The sequence below is a fragment of the Zonotrichia leucophrys genome, chromosome 7 (assembly GCF_028769735.1).
Source record: "Zonotrichia leucophrys gambelii isolate GWCS_2022_RI chromosome 7, RI_Zleu_2.0, whole genome shotgun sequence".
Classification (NCBI taxonomy): Eukaryota; Metazoa; Chordata; class Aves; order Passeriformes; family Passerellidae; genus Zonotrichia; species Zonotrichia leucophrys.
The window spans coordinates 16,621,407-16,638,661 of NC_088177.1; positions in this window are offsets into that span (position 1 = coordinate 16,621,407).

Sequence of the window (17,255 nt, forward strand, 5' to 3'; positions counted from 1 at the left end):
ATCCTGTTTTCTGAAGTTACAAAACAGAGTTTCAAAAAAAAGTATTTACATAAAAAACACTGAAAGAACCACAGCAAGGGATTCACCAAAAAAGACTAAAGAAAGCAATTACCAAGTAACAGCACAGCAACAACCCACAAAAAAAGTTAAAGAAGCTAATGCAAGGAAAAATAATTACTTACTGCGTTACACAAAAATTAATGAAATAAAACCAGAATCAGCCTTCAGGGAAGGCTGAATTTTAGGAAACAACTCTGAGAGTGAGTTTACTAGAAAGCTTAGCAATGCTGCAAAGGGCACATTGAAATCAGCCATCAACTGGGACTTAAATGTGAAATATACATGTCAGTGGCATTTCTATACATTACTGAATCTATTTTGAGAGCTATATGGAAATATCTGGTGAACAAGTGAATCTATATCCCATTTAATGAATTTTATCTTTAAGTGAATAGTCAAGGATCAATTATTTCTGAACAATTTGTAGGTAAAGATAACTTAATGAATATGCATGCAAATACAGAGTGGCAAATACTCTGATGAATATGCAAAACACATGAAGTGTTCACAAGTATTCCCTGAAAACTTTTAATTAGGTACTCATCCAATCAAAGAACAGAAACACCACTTAATTATGTGATCCCAAACTGCAAATCATGATCACAATATGGAATAATCCCTGTACTCCTTCTGTAGGCTAAAATAAAATAATTCAAGGAAAAGTAACACCAAATTAAGATCCATTTACAGATAACTCTGGAATCTGATAGATTGATGATTTCAAAAAAAATTGCATTTGTCTTTTTTTTTCTTCTTCTTTACTGGCAAAAATACCCCTCTTTTTTCTTTGTGTCAAAGCTCCTTAGCATTTCTGTACCTCAGCAGAAAGCCATGCAGACCAGGTGTTGCCTGGCATTTCTGAGCCCAGGAAACACCAGCCCAAAGCTCTCCTGCAGCAGCACTCAGGAGACAGCACGTATGCAGGGGCTCAGCCAGGTCCTGCTCTGGCTGCCACTCCAGTAAATTTGAGACAGATTATGTCACTTGCTCTGTTATTGAAGAGCACAATCAACTCCAAACGTTTATTTCAGGGGACAAACTAATAAATCACAGTAGCTTCAGATGACCATTAAGCTTGTCAAGATTTCACTTTCTGACTTACATTTCTTGTGACTTGGCTCCACACAGGAATTATGATGATGGCCAGATAATGTAATGCCAGGCTGACCTTTCCAGTCAGGAAAGGCTCCCCGATAAACATTGCGATGACCTAACCTCTAAAGAGGACAACAAAACCAAAAGGAATATGAGCTCAGGGTAGGTGATGGGTGCTATGGAACAGGATCCAGGCAGTGCTGTGTGCACTGCCCATGCTGGGGATCTGTCTGAAAGCTGGCACTGCAGTTTATTGCCATTTTCCATAAAATTACATGGTTTACACATGCTGCATCCTGACATGGGTTCAGAGGGCTGGCAGAGGAGCAGTGAGATAACCTTTTAATGAGCAACACAACCATCAGGAAAAGAATGACAAACTGAGTTCTTATAATTGCTAGTTTGATGGTGTATAAGATACGAAACACGAGATTAGAAGGATAACAGCAAGCTTGATGTAAACAATAGCATTGCCAAGGACAACAAGCTCACCAAACCTTTAGAAAACCAGACCCCCCCTCGCTGGGACTTTGGTGGAGCAGCTCCACAGAAGGTGAACTCACACTTCAGCTCCCAAACCATGGTGGGACAATGATGAGGAACAAACAAGGCGACAATGCTCCCGTGGCAGGGCAGAGCCAGTCCCTCCTTGGCAGCTCCTGGGGGACCCCTCCCTTTCCTGGGAAGAGCAGAGCCAGGCAGCCTCTCTTCAGGGCAGGGAATGTACTGGGACTCAAGGCAGGCCATGTCCAGGTAAAATACAGCCACTAGATGTGTTCCAGGAAATGCTAAATTGGCCATTGGTCAGAGATTTCTTGTCTAAATAGGTAAATTGCAGTGAAATTCATTGTATGACAGTGATGAGTGAGGAAAGGAATGCCATGTTCTTTCTGAGGGGGGATTTAAGGTCAGTCCTGCTACACTGAATTCAGTGATATGTGCTTGTAAGTCTTATAAAGTAAGAGCAAAAATGAAGTCATATAACATGCAAAGCCATCCTGCACTATGCAATCTCTGCTTTGCTCCCTCCACCCCTCCTTCCACACCCCGACCCAGGAAAGGCAGCACACAGCCACCAAAATCCTCAAATGGAACAGGGACAGGGAAAACTAATTTTCCTCATGAACCCCAGGCCTTCCCATGGCTTCCATGAAACAGGAATAAATCAGAGATGTTTTTTTCACTCTTACATAGAAAAATAATTACCTTAATGAATATTGTGTTGTGCATTTATATTATAACCATCTTTGACTATCACTTAATGATCTTTCTGTTGTCTGAAAAAACCCTGGTGATTGAGTTTGGGTTTGTCTGGTTTTTGTTTCTATTTACACAGTAAAAAGCAGTTGCCAAGCAGAACATAATAAATCGAAATTCTGACATAATAAATAGATAATGTATTGTAATTGGATTATTTGTAGGCTGTCTCAGCAGAAATTTGCATAACACTCAGAAAGATTGCTGCAAATACTGAAAATAAGCAGCAGAGCTAATTAAGGGGTTTGTTTACATGTATCTTCCTGAAAACACAGTCAAGAAGGAATTAAAAGTATATTCTCTCTTTAGTTTTCAGGGGAGATTGCCACAAGGTTAAAGAATTGATGGCTCTCATAACTACTCTTTTCTATCAAAACCAAAATTTAAACCTCCATCACTTGTATGGAAAGGATAATGCACCCAATTCCAGCAGCAAGGACTGAAACTTATTGTAGTGGATAGACATGTATCAACAGATCAATAGACATCTGTGTTCATGCAGATAATCACTGAATTAAACCAGGGAAGTCTATTCAGTTGTCATCCTGGCACATACCAAAGAGGGATTGGTTTTTGGGCCTTCAAATGCTTGTGGTCTGTAACGTAAAGTGTGATTTCTGATACCATTTTTTCTTGTCTAGATGTCTGGTTTCAAAGATGAACACTGCAATAAATGTGCAAGAATAATTAGACCTGAGAAAGGCCTCAAGATACCACTGTAACACTTGCAGGCCTTTAAAGAAAACAAAATGTTGAGTCTAGTTTGGGGTATTTTTGTCTTTCAAAACCAGAATGAAATACAATGAAACAAACTAAAAATATTAGTGATGATGTAATTAGTCATAAACCTTGACCCAGAACACCAGATTTCCCAAAGAAGGAGTCTTCTGGCATTTTGGAGGTTGCCTTTGGGTTCAGTTGTTGGGAAATAATTATACATAACTCCTAATCAAAACAGCATTGATGATCACACTGGTGTCTGATCTGGCTGGTTCTTCAGACTTTCAGGGAGAATTAAAGTGTAGACACATTTTAAAAAAGAATCACTGACTTAAAGGTGTTTAGTTTTGATGCATTATAGAGTTGGTTTCTGTCTGCAGCTGTGGACACTTACCTAGAGAGTTTTTGCAGGGGAGGTTTTGCAGTTTTGTGCCAGGGGAGGTTTAGGTTGATATAAGGAAAAATTCTTCAGTGAAAGGATAGTAAAGCCTTGAAAGAGACTATGTAGGGCAGATGTGGTGTCACTATTTTTGGGGATAAATGCAAAAATGTGGCCCTTGGGTCATGGTTTAGAAGTGGGTTTGGCAGTGCTGGATCAATAGTTGGACTTGGTGTCCTTAAAGGTCTTTTTCCACCTAACAATTCTATGATTCTGTGATTCTATCTCTCATCAAAATTTTGTCCCACAAGTATCCAGTTTCAGTATAGTCTCTAGAGGGGAAAATGGTGTTAAATAGGATTAAAAGTTAATGAAATATTTTATGACAATATTTTACCATAGCAACAGAAAGTTAGATCTAAGCATTGTATAAATATTAATATAACTCTCCTCATCTCAATCACTGAAGGACTTGGGGAAAGTGTGTGGAGGGAGAAGAATCTCATTTTTATGGTTCTAAAATTCAAATGTGAAAGAGAAAGAGAGATTAGGTTATAAAAATAAGGTGCTGCTAACTTGCCTAATGGCCTGTAATCTCCTGGAAGTACAGCTGCACTGGGCTTTTAAACAGGTGCTCTGATTATAGAGCATAACAAACATGTTAGGCTTTGTAGTGCATTTAATACCTTATAAACAGCCAGGCTAATTTAGGCAAGGCTAATGGCTCAGCTCAGATGGTACTCATGTAAAAGGTGTGTGATTATATCTGTGTACATTAAAGTGACAATTTCGGTGCTCTGAGCTCCCACCTTGCACATCTCAGAGCAGAGGCTGCAGCAAATTCCCACTCAGTGCAGTGGGAGATCCAGCTGCTCCTGCCTCTGATCACTGTGTTTACTTTGTGATCCTGTGGCTGTGCAATCTTCCAGACAGGAAAGAAGTTGAAAATGAGCTTGGTGTCTTGAGAAGGTGTGTTGTCATTTATATTTGCCCCCTCTCCAGAAACCTGTGACTGTGGTTTTTCCAAGTGCAAACCCAGCAAGTGTGATATCCCAACTGGCCCCTGTGCTTTGTATTTTCTGAGGTTCATTTTACCAGGATGCAGCAAGCCTCTGCTAATTTGAGACTAAGAGGTTATATTCCCAAACAGGAAATAAAAACCTAAAAAGGTGAATGAAGACTAATTCTACTGTGATATAGATGGGTTTCAATGTTAGGACTAATGGGGGGAAACCATCAGGATATTTTTATGTGTGTAAAAAAAAACCAGAATCAAGAACTCAGTGCAATGTTCCCAGCAGCACTAGTCTTGTTTGGAGTGCAGATCCTTGGGTTGTTCACACCTCCAACACTGACCAGATGCTCAGTCTGAGGCATCAGTACCCATCTCTGCCCCTGGAGCACATCTGGGATAGACAGCCTGCATGTGGACCCACTCATGTGGCTTTGCTTTGTGCTGTCCAAGTAACACTTCCTGCCTGTGGCTGCAGCCGTGCTCCCTGTGGGCATAAAAACGAGGTGTTTAAATATTTTATTAACTAGATCATAAAGTCAGCATCCAAGGGGGTGATCCTACCTGAGGCACTGAGATCACTGCCCTGCTCTGCTCTGCAGCTGCTCCTGAGCTAATTAATCCTTCTGAGAGGTCAGCACAGCCACAAGAGAAAGGAGGGGTTGGTTCAGGGCAGATCATAAGGCAATAGCAGATTTGTGGGTACAGAGGGGAGAGGGCAGGAGAGGTAAATGTTCCATAGGAATTACAGTGAAAGATTCCCAAACTGCAGCTGGAGCCCCACGATTGCTGCAGTGCCTGTGGGTACCCGTATGGTGCACAGTTGTAGCTTTGGGATTTGTAAATAACTATATACTTTAAAATTTGCTTTTTAAATGAGATTTTATTTTTAATCACTGTTGGATTTTTTTTTTTTGTCATAATGAATCTGTAGACCTTAGATGAAATTCAATTTAAAAGTAATAATAACTTTCAGTGTACTTTTTCAAGTTCATAACACAGTCAGAAATGTTTAAGTGACTCAGATATTTTTTCAGGGTCCGGAAGTTTTTTTAACAACAGACAGATTTAAGTTTTAATATTTATGCTCAGTTAAATTTTGACACCTACAATATGCAAAAGTGATGTGACCTTTTAGGCTTTCTGTTTTGTTTTTATATGAATTGCTGCTGTTCTTTCGAGCATCTGTTTGGTGGCATACTGTGGAGGAACACTTATTATTAGATTGTTTATTTTAAAAATAATGATATAACAGATATGCCATTGTTAGTGGAAAAGCAAAATATCAAAAAATAGCATAAAACCTGGCAGCTCAAATACATCTTTGTGGGAGGCATCTTAGTGAATCCATTTCTTACTCCACTTGCTCCACTAAAGAAAAAAAAGTAGGGTTTTTTTATAGCTGCACTAATGCCACATGAGCCAATCTGATTAAAAAAATAGTGTTTCAGATGTGATGCCGACATCCAAAAGAACAGTAAAATTAAAATATGCCACATCTTCAGTGTGGCAACTCCCATTTAAGGAGGAATACTGTAAAAGAAAGAGATTAACCCTCTCATGATGTAAAAATTCAAAGGTTAAGCCCAAAGCTTTTAGAGCAAGCACACACACGGTGGCTTAATCCAGAAAACATTTTCTCATGGAGAATCCCAGAGTTGCAAAGACTCTATCTCAGCCCAATTAAGTTTCTTGAACTCTGGCTCTCTGTGGATGTATATAAATCTCCCTAAAATCCTATAGTAAACCAAGAGCAGGGTATCTGCTATTCTAATGACTGAATGATTTAAGTTGTGTGTCTTCCCACCTAGCACAGTGCAACACTCATTCCCAGTGCTGTATCACTCTGTAGCATATTCCATCGTGGATGCACCACTCAGGATCACTTTAGATTTTATGTGTGCTTCATTATGCAATCCTAAAAGCCTAAAATGTGATATAATGGAACATTTAGCTCAAAGATAAGGAAAACAGCAGGCTGCACTTTGCAGCCATTTGATATCCTGACAGGAAAGGGAACTGACACATGATAAAGGAAGAAATAGTGCTAGCAGTGAGTTATGGCTTGTGGGGATTCAGTCATGCATTATTAAACTGCTATCACGACACAGTTCACTCTGCAATTGGCCAGGCCACCATTTTGCATTCCTTCAAAGAGACTGGTTTCCTGTGCAAGGAACTGAGGGGAGCCAATGAAATGAAAATATACGTGCAAATGCTAGGCAAGAGGATGAAATAACAAACCCAAGGGCAAGTGTGCACATCCTGTCAATTCCCAGACCATAAGGAAAATAAAATATTCAAGCATTATGGTGATTCATAATGTATAGAAGGCAGATAATGTAAACCAGTTGTGGTGATCCTCTATCACACAGGACATAGAACTGCCCCAAATTATGTTTTCTTTCTATCAAGACTTCTATGAAAAACAATTTTTAAAATGCACATTGAGGGGAAATCCAATGCTGTCTATGATAAATCACATTCTGGTTAGTTATCCTCACTGTCATGACCATAATTCTGTAACAGGCTCTTTGATTAACAAAACTGCTTGAGTACCTGGGTTCCTTCTGATAAATATATTTTCTATTTCTTCCACTGTTCCCATAGCTACAAAACTCCCTTCAATTTATTAACACCCAAAAGTTCAGACAAAGCAATAAGCTGATTAATGACATGCAAAGGGGAAACTCAAGAAACATGAATCCAGGAGGTGCAAAGAAGGGCTCTACCATAGGCTCAGGGCTTCAGAGCAAAAATCAGAGGGGAAAAGAAAAAAAAAAAAACAAGGCAAAAAAAGTTTAGCTAACACCTATTCAAAATACAGAACACTAATAATAGGAAACTCTTTTCTTGATTAATTTGTCAAGCAGGCATCTTTGCACAGACTATCTGAGGTTTTGTAGCATTAATCTGAGTTGCTGCTGATAAAATGAGAATATGTGAGGCTTCAGAGCAAGAACATAAATTCTAATTATCAACCAAAGAGAAGAAAGAATTAATTCAGTAGGTTATACACACCAAAAGAATGCTGCAGTTGTGGATGTTGAAGTAATAAATATTATAAATATTTCTTACGTTTTCATAGTCTCCACATGCCAGTAGCTAAACAAGGTTGAGAAAGAAGAATCAATATTAAATTACACTCTTTGCAAACATTAATAAATATTTTTGTTACTTCTACAGCCCCTATATGAGAACCCAGACTAATAAATCAAAGCTTGTTCCGTTTTTCCTTTTGGCTCTCACCCAGACAAAAGCAGGTAGAGACATTAAAATGGGTGGTTGGGAAGTTTCCTTTCCATTCAGTTATCTGTCCTTTCATTGTTTCCCTGGCGGTGCTACTATTTTCATTTTGATACACAACACATTAGTCCAGTTGGAGTTGTGTCACTTATGGAGTACTAGCTCTGGAAACAGAGCACAACTACATGTGGCAGTGACTCCTCAGGATAAACAAATGCAGCTAAAAATGGAAATACTCCCAGCTGGAGGGCTTCATCCAGGGCAGAAACTGTATCTGTGATAGGATATATGCAGTTAATTCCAGACAAACCCATAGGAGGTCCTGGTGCTCTTCAAGGTACATGAAGGAAGGAGAAGTATTGGAAAGTGGGTGGAAAGAATTCTAAAATTTGGTTGTATTTTATGGAGAAGTTTTCTTAGATGAAAAAAGGAAAGAAAATTATATAGTTTATACAATACTAGAGCTATGTTTAAAAATATCAAGCCAGATATACATAAAATGATATTAAATCAGAAAATTAAGAATATTTGGACCCCATTCTATCCTGCATTAGTGTTTGTGAGGGCCAGAAGCTCAGGACCAGGCTTTGAATTTGATATGACTTATTATTTTTCTAACACATTACTCTCTTTAAGAAGGAAGAGAGTGGGTGGGTAGGGAAAGGATGAGATGAAAGAGCTTTTCTTTGTTACTGTGTTAATTATCTTGAATTTCTAGCAGGTTGTCTGGCAGAGAAAAAAAAGTTTTCTAGTATATTTATTATATTTTTTCACCCATTGTTGCAGCAGGAAAGAATTTTCAACTTGAAGGGTTAAAGAGGAACCCTTTTCACTCCTGCTTAAATAGCTGAATGATGTTAATGGCAAAAAATCTTTCCATCTGCTGCAGAGCTGCCCATGTTTTGCACACCTTTTTTCCCAAATAATGGGACAAACAAATATTAGTGCTTGTATTCCACCATAACAGCAAACCTTTTCTCATGCTCCAGCCTGTTTGTTTTCTTACAGTCCTTGGAGGGGGAAAGGAGAGGGGAAGATTTGAGGAAATAAAACCTGAAATCTCATTGTTCTGCAGAACATAAGCATTATGTGGGATATGTGAATGTGTGAAGAGGCAGTTAATATTGTGGTTCTTTGCAACAAATATTGTGCTTAAAGGTCATTCCTGACAGGGGCTTTGAGAGCATCTGTTGCTAGGAACACACAGGCTGAATCTCATTACTGAAAACTATTTGAGTGACAATCATCACAATCCTTCACTATTCATTATCTTCTCTGCCTTGCAAGAGATCTGTACCCTCTCTCCCTCATTCCTGTTACCCAACAAATATGCCAGACGTTTTTCAGTTTGACAATGGTGACCTCAAAATCACCTATTGCAGGGATTATTTTATTTCTGTTTTGCACTGCCAAGTGGAATACTTGTTATCTTGAAGCAAATTATTAAGGAGATATTCCCCATGAATATTCTAGCCACTGAGCCTAATGAAGAGGTGATGTAGTTCAAACATTCTGACCAAATAGTTTCATTTAAGCAAACTACAGTTTGAATGCTTCCTCAGTGTCTTGAGAATGACAACATTAACTACATTTGCATCTTCTCTTGAAGTTTGCTTCCCATTCAGTTTAGAAATCCCCATGCAGTACAGAATGTTAATACTGGCTATGGGGAGAAAAGCTGTATGGGCTCCCTCAAAGGTCTATATTGCCTTAATTTGTAGGAAGAAAGAATTAGGTATTTGTAAAATCTGATTGAAGAGAAAATTTTATGAAGAAAAAAAATTTTAAAAATCAGGGACCAATTCACATTCTTTCATTCATTAAATGATTCAGGCTTATCTTTTATGGCTAACATATGTTTTAATTCTTTAACATATTTAGCAATATTTATCTTAATTTAAAAGCCTTTAAATTCTCCATACCAAAATACAGCTTCCAGAAAAATGTGATGCAATAGCATCAGCATACATCTCTCTTGGTGTTATGGATTTTGCCAGTTCTGCTTCTATTCTTCCCTTAGAAGTACTGGAAACATCACCTCTTCATCCAACAATGAAAATTGGCTAAAAATTCTGGCTAAAAATTTTCACTTCTTCTGGAACATAAGGGCCAATCAGTTCTGCCATTTGCTTGGAAATTTTAAGTCTAGGAATGACTGTATTAAACATTCAGAAGGACATGAGAAAAAGCAATTCCTGTGAGCTGCCCCTGCAATGGCCTGACCCTCAAAGCTGGTCCTGTGCAGGAGCTCTTGGCAGCACCTGAACACACAGCATGGTCAACAGGACTTATGAATCCCTGAGCAGGATTTTGGAAATCTGGCTCCTCTCGTAGGAACTAGAAGTTCCCTTGGAGTACAAAGGCAGTGAATGTATTGAAACATAAATATTGTGAACCACAAAAACACCCTGAGATGTAGAACAGATTTAAATGCTGGTGTCTTGCAATCTACACCTCAAACCAGATTACCAATAGACTGCACAAATCTGGCTTGACACTTACACATCTCTCTTGCTTTATTTTTGTTGGTTTTGTGTCATATTTTGTGTTGTTTGTACCAGTGCAGGGATGACATTTAATGACTTAAATTTGCTGCATCTGAAATGGTAGTCTGAGTTTCTAGCAACTAACATATAGGAAATATTGGGAGTTTAAATATTGTGATATTTGTTATAAAACCCCAAAATGGTATACCTAATAGAGATTTTTCTTCTCCCATAAACACTTAAGGTATACATTCACATATAGCACTTTAAAAAAACCCAGGATAAGAGTCCAGTAGTGTCAGTAGTATTGCTTATCTATTAATCTACTGACTGTCATAGAATATACATTGCAAAACTTTGTTACTTCAGTGTTCATAACTCTTAGTTTTCTGCCACATTGCCTCCATAGATCACTGAAAATTTGCTGATTTTTACTGACAAGGGCAGCAAACAGAGTACTTCTATTTTGTTTATGATATGTGTATATGGGAACAGGATAGCCATCCTGAATTATTTAGTTTCTCAGTATATGGCATATTTTTGCAAACAGCAATCAGCACATGGCAACACAGATTTGTTCAATAATGTATTGGTTTCTCTTACATGTGCATAAAGTGTCTTCCCTAAATATTATTCTGTCCAAAGGGAAAAACATGAGAGCTCAAAACCTAAACTGCCTAACAGTGCAGACATAAATCCCTGTGGGCATATTCCCCATTGTCTTCCTACCTGTGTCATCCTTCATCCTTTTGTAAAGTGGGTACACAGTACAATCAGGTCTGAAAAGAAGATGATTTATTCCTCTTTTCACAATGGTAAATGATGATACAAGATGCAGAACAGCAAGAAATTTGATCCTTGGTCCTTTCTAAGTCTCTTTTGTTTGCTCTGAAGTAGCAGCTGTACTTCAGGTCAGAGATTAAAGTGTATTGCAGCAGCTAGAGCAGTTGCCATAAAATGCTTTCATTTCCCAGTAGTCACTAAAGTGATCATCTATTACCAAGTATTTATGCTGTCCCTAGGAAATATATAACATCTGAAACAAAGCAGCTGGCAAATACTGATCCTTTACTTTGGGAAAGTTGCATATGCACACTACTTCCCACTTATAAATAAAATCTGTATTATGCTCTTCATTACTGGCAGAAGGTACTGTCTCAGAGCTGGTCACCACTAAATTTCTGAATGCATGAAATTCACAATTAAGCCTAGATTTTCAAGAGTACTTGGTGCATCCAGAGCTCTCTTGGAAATGCAGTGGTTTTTCAAGTGAGCTACTTCACATCTGCCAGAAACAAACATAACAGGAGTAGCAATATCCAGTGAAGAGGAAAAACTAACTTGAACTTGCACAGTCCTTCACTTGTTTAATCTTCAGAGTGATTATTTTACCTGTTTATATTCCATGCAGTAATACGATCATCTTAAATTACTGTGGAGTAGTTATTGAAAGTACTACTTTGCAGAAAATGTTGTCGTCTGAAGATATCATGTGCTATTTGTGAAGGTGGCAATGGTGTCTGAGCTGTTTATAACCTGTGGTCCTCACAATGCTGAGTCCTTGGCTGTTATCCAAGCTGCATCTGATTCCTTTTATTTGTGGTTTCTGCGCACAGAAATATTTGTTTCCATATCCAGTGAAGATTGTGTGCCGCTCACACACGTCCTCCTTCTGCTGTCACTGTTGACAAATGTCCTTTGTGGAGGCTCCTCGCCTGCACAGGGTAAGCTCTTTTAGCTTGCTTCAAGTCTTTCTGATTTGGAAAGTAGTGTAGGAAAGGGAAAATAATTTATAAAAAAAAAGAAAAATACCAAAAATAAACAAATGTCTTACCTTTCATTAAATCCTTTCAAAATCCTTAAAAAATCTTTTTCCTTTGCTTCTGCTTTGAACTGCACAAATCCAACAGTTTTTAGTTGGGACAATACACATCCAAGATCAAGAAAAGACAGATTCTTGCCAGACTGTTTCTGGGAATAAGTTTGAGTAATCATTCTCTATGAAATTAAGGTAAGGGGTTTTGATTCTAAAACATGATAACTGAGAGTTTTTCAGGAAATGCCTCATTTTTCACAAACTGCCTGGCACAGAGAAGGAAATCACATTACTGATTAAAACCAGCAAATGTAATGAGAATCTAGTTTTCATAAAAATAATACAAGCTGTGAGAGCGGAATGAGAGAATAATATTTTTATTTGTGACTGTAGCTACACATTAATACATTAAATATTAATAAGGACTATAATAGTTATCATATTTCATATTTTTTCTAGATTTTTGCCATATCACTCTAGTTCAAATAAATACCAATGAGCTGCATTAAAACTAAACTGTAAATAAATAGAACAGCATATACCTTTTTCTTTGGAATTACTTTACTGAAAAAGATTACTACTATTTCCACATGTTCCACTTTGATTTCTGCAAATAGTGTCATTGTTAAAGAGTCAAAGACATAATCAATAAAGATATATGAATTGACCTAGAAAACATGAAAGAGCTGATTTTACACAGACAAGAGCAGAGCATTTTGCTGCCCAGCACATAAATGCAACAGAGTGCCAGAAAAGGAGACTTGGAAAAAGGAATCATAAACAGCCAATGGGGGTTTTTTCACTCCTGGTGGTTTTTTGGTGGTTAGTTGTTCTTACTTTACTACTGAACTCTTGGCTGAAACTCTTCACTTGTGAAAAGGCAAAGAAAGGGCCTTAAGAAATGGCTTTGTTTGACTCAAGGTGAGATTTACCAGGAGCAGCCAGAACCTTGCACTTGCCTGAACTTATCATTTCAACTCTGCACAGATTCCCACCAGGGTTCAGCTGACAAACAACTGCAAAGGAGCAGGAATTTCTTGGATGCAGGCAAGGTTTCTGCATCAGATGCAAATACCAAGTTGCAGGTGCAGGAGAAGCTTTGTGTATTGACCTGCACTGTGTGACACATGCAGATTTACAGCAATGCAGATAAAGAGGGGTGACTATCCTGACTGCTCTGTGTGCTGGCTGTACAAAGCCCCGTGGGCTGCATTTTGCTTTAGCTACAACACCCACATCTCAGTTCTGTTGTTCCTTGCTGAATGAAGAACCCCACCTGATGTGCAAAGAAGCAAAAGCTGTCAAAATATCAATGAATGCTTGTGCTCTGAGCTGGACTGCACCTCCTCTGTCTTAAACATGGACAAGGCAACTTCATTAACAGAGGTGCAGTATTTGACAGCACCTTGGAACACAGAATCAGAAAATTTATTTGGGTTAGAAGAGACCTCCATGACTATTGAGTCCAACTGTTTACCCAGCACTGCCAAGCCCACCACTAAACCTGTCCCTAAGGGCCACATCTACACGTCTTTTAAATACCTTCATGGTTGGTGACTCCACCACTTCTCTGGGCAGATTGTTCCAGTGCACAGGAAGAAAAATACACATTTCATCAATTATTTATTTTTCATTTCAATTTATCTCCCTCTCCTGCTATTTTATTTCTGTAAATGTGCTACCTTATTTTGTAAAGCACTTTAGGGATTAAGTGTCAGGAAAGACAAAAAAGAGAAAAATATATATCTTGATTTAGAGATTTAGATGTTATAGAGAGAGATAATTATTATCATCACCTGTTACATTGTTCTAAAATTACTTCCAGAGCCCAAAGAATGAATTAGTTACAGGAAATTAGAGTCCATTAAATAGTCTTGTTCACAAAGTAATCAGTAACCAACAGCCATCCTGCAATTTAAAAGCCCATCTTCCTAATGGCCAATGTAATGCTGGCTTCAGGTTAAAAGAGCACGTGTTCCTAGTTTGTCTGTCTCAGCAGAAGATGATGGTATGTTTGCACTACACTGACACTCCTCCTTATCTGCCTGCACTCCTGTACTTGGAGAAAATCACTAGCAGTGGAGATAAGCAGGTGCCTGAACCCAGAGCTGACAGATTGTTGCCTTTTACAAGGTGAATCATATTTCTTAAAACACACAGCAGAGGAATTTTACCCTGTGAAAAGGGAAGCGACAGGTTTAGAGTTCCGTATCAGTGGTGGAAAACTAGGAAGTTGCTCTGACCAAAACTATCACTTTAGTGTGAGTAATAGGAAATGTTTCCATATTATTGTGGGACCTTGTAAAACAAAGATCCAAATGATGGATTAATAAATAAATTAATTTTCTTTCTTCTCTCACCTTCTTCACTCTCAGCAGTTGCCTCTGGAGGGACTCAACATGTCCAGTTGTTCCTTGGTCTGTGAGATGTGTGCTTGCATGTATGTACAAACATATATAGGCAATTATATATGCATATAGATAAATAGATATTTAGATAAATAAGATATATAGATAAGTATACAGCATAAATATAATATATAAATATATAATTATATATGTATCTAGATAAATGAACAAGTTATACACTGGCTATGGAATGACTGGGCTGCAAGATTAAGTACAAGTATGCTGTAGCAAAGAAGAAGATTTCTTTCTGCTTAAAATAAGATGGACTTGCTGCACAAATTATGCTGTGTTTGGGGTAGTACTTAATGTGTTCGTGTACCCAATGTTGACACCAGTGGAATGGCAAGGCACTTATAATCATCAATTCTAGCTGTGGGATGGATAGAAAATGTCACCACATTTGTCTCCAGGAGTCACTCTGAGTTCTTCAGAGATTGATAAGTGAATGCACACTGATGATATTTATTTTGATACCTCAGATCTGAATATAGCACAGAATGAAGGGTGGCTGGGAACTCAGCACTCTGGACATGCAAAAAAGAAGATGACCCCAGATCATTAAAATACAAACTGTGAAAAATTCAGCAGCAAATACAATAATATTAAAAGCAATAAGCATATCAAAAAGTAACGAGTTGAAAGCATTAAAAAAAAGGTGCTATGACTGACTATACTGCATCTGCTGTTAAACAAGGATTAATTGTTCCCATTGCAGCTGTGAACAAGATAAAAATGAAACACCACCTTCCTTATGGATGGAGGAACAGACAATAGAGAGCCAATAAAAGGAAAATAAAAGCACATCTCTGTATAATGAATCTAAGCTCTACTGTGGCTATTTGTGCAGGAGTGTCAGTGTGGGGAGAAACCTGCACTGCTGAGCTGTATATTTTATTTCTCCCTATATCCTGTAGTTTTCACGGCTTGGATTTGCACCAGCAGTGACAAGGTGCAGCAGAAATCTCCATTTAGCTCTATTTTCTGACCAAACAGTGCATTTACTCCAGCTGTGCACTCTTTATCAGGATTTGGCCCTTTTTATAAAGGTGAATGCTTTTTTGGCTGTGATCCCAGTGGGGTGTTTGATAACTTTGTCAGAAGGAATCAAGAGAACATAATGACTAAACAAATAATGGGCTGTCAAGGAGACTTGAGTTACAGGAACTGAAAGATAGTCCAAAATGCTTTGCTCTTCAAAGAAACTAGAAAAACTTTGTCTTAATTTGGCCTTCAGAACTTTGACATCAGCCTTTGCTTGTCTGCAAGCATCAAGTCAAACATGGGCATTTCTATGGATAGTTAGTCCTCATGAGAGATTCCTGGCAGGCTGCTTTCCCTCAGGTCAGTTGTGTACAATGTACAAAAACTACCACAACTGCTTTTTCACCTCCATTCCTTTAAAAAAAGTCTTACAGATTGTACTAGAAAATAATTCCTTATTAGGTTTTTTTTAGAATCAGTTGAACAAGGAATTATGCCTCTTACAGAAAATTAAAAATGCACAGAAAAGCTACATATTTCAATGGAGTCTCAATATATTTTAGTACCTCTCCTGAAGCACACTTCAATCAGCAAATTTATCAATACCAAAGTCAATGGATATTCTTACAGAAATAATCCGTATTTTTTGCTTTATAGGCAGATATACAGCACAGAGGCAAATAGAATAAAATTCAATTCTCAATATATTTAGCCAACTTTTCCCTTTGAAGACCAGGAAATAATCCATCCAAGCCCTGGAGGCCTGGCTGCCACCTTCCTCAAGCCAGCCAGGAGAAGTTAGGGGAGGCCAGATGTGCTTGCCTTTGGAGAACTGGGAATGCTCGTTTGGAGCTGCAGCACCCCTTGGCTTGGACACAAAGCCTTGATGCTGCAGCAATGGACAGCCAGAGGCTGAGAGAGCTGTTCAGTCAAGTGATTATTTGCCACTCACAGCAGTAATGTAACGAGGCCAGCTTTGAGCTGATGGTTGGCCCGGTTGACCTCCAGAGGTTCCTTCTGTGACTTCAGAATTCTGAGTACTCTGGAAGAATTTCTGCATTCCCCAAAAGCTCTGCAACTGCACAAAGACTCCTCCAGGCCAGGGGGAAACAGGGATTTTGTTTGCCTGTCTTTGTGGTGTAGCCATCATCTCAGCCAGCCTGAGCCACTGACCCAGAGGCTGCCTTACCCACAGTATCCCACTCTATCTCCTGTTGAGGCTGTCACAAAAATGCAGAGTTTTGCTTGCCCAGGGAAATGAGAAGACACTGGTTATTGGGGCAGGTCTGTAGCCAGTTAACTGCTCTGCAACGGTGGATCCATCAGTCCCATCTTCAGGGATGAAATTATGAAATACAAGAAGAATCCTTGGTTGGTGGCAACAGCACTTCCTACAGCCACAAAAATAATCCACTCCAAAATGAAATTTTGTCAGTTAAAAAAAGGAAACTTTATTTACAGAATGTATTTTGATCTTTTTTTTTTTTGGTGTATTTTCAGCCTTCACACCTACTGCTAGCTAGGGAAGTTAAGCTGTGTTTATTTTAAAGAAAGCTGTCAGTGCATCTTTAAATGTTTAACCTTTTCACATCATTGGGTCTCCCCTATGGAAACCATATCCTCTCTTTATATTCTGATTCAACTCAGCTCAAAAAGTTAAATATGCAAAGGCATGACACAGTCATGTCTCCCATTTCCCATTCAACACAACAAAAAAATGGAGAACAGGAACAACTCTTAGTGTGGCACAAAGATTAAGAAGTTGAATTTCTGTTCCGGTCTTTTGCCTCGCTAC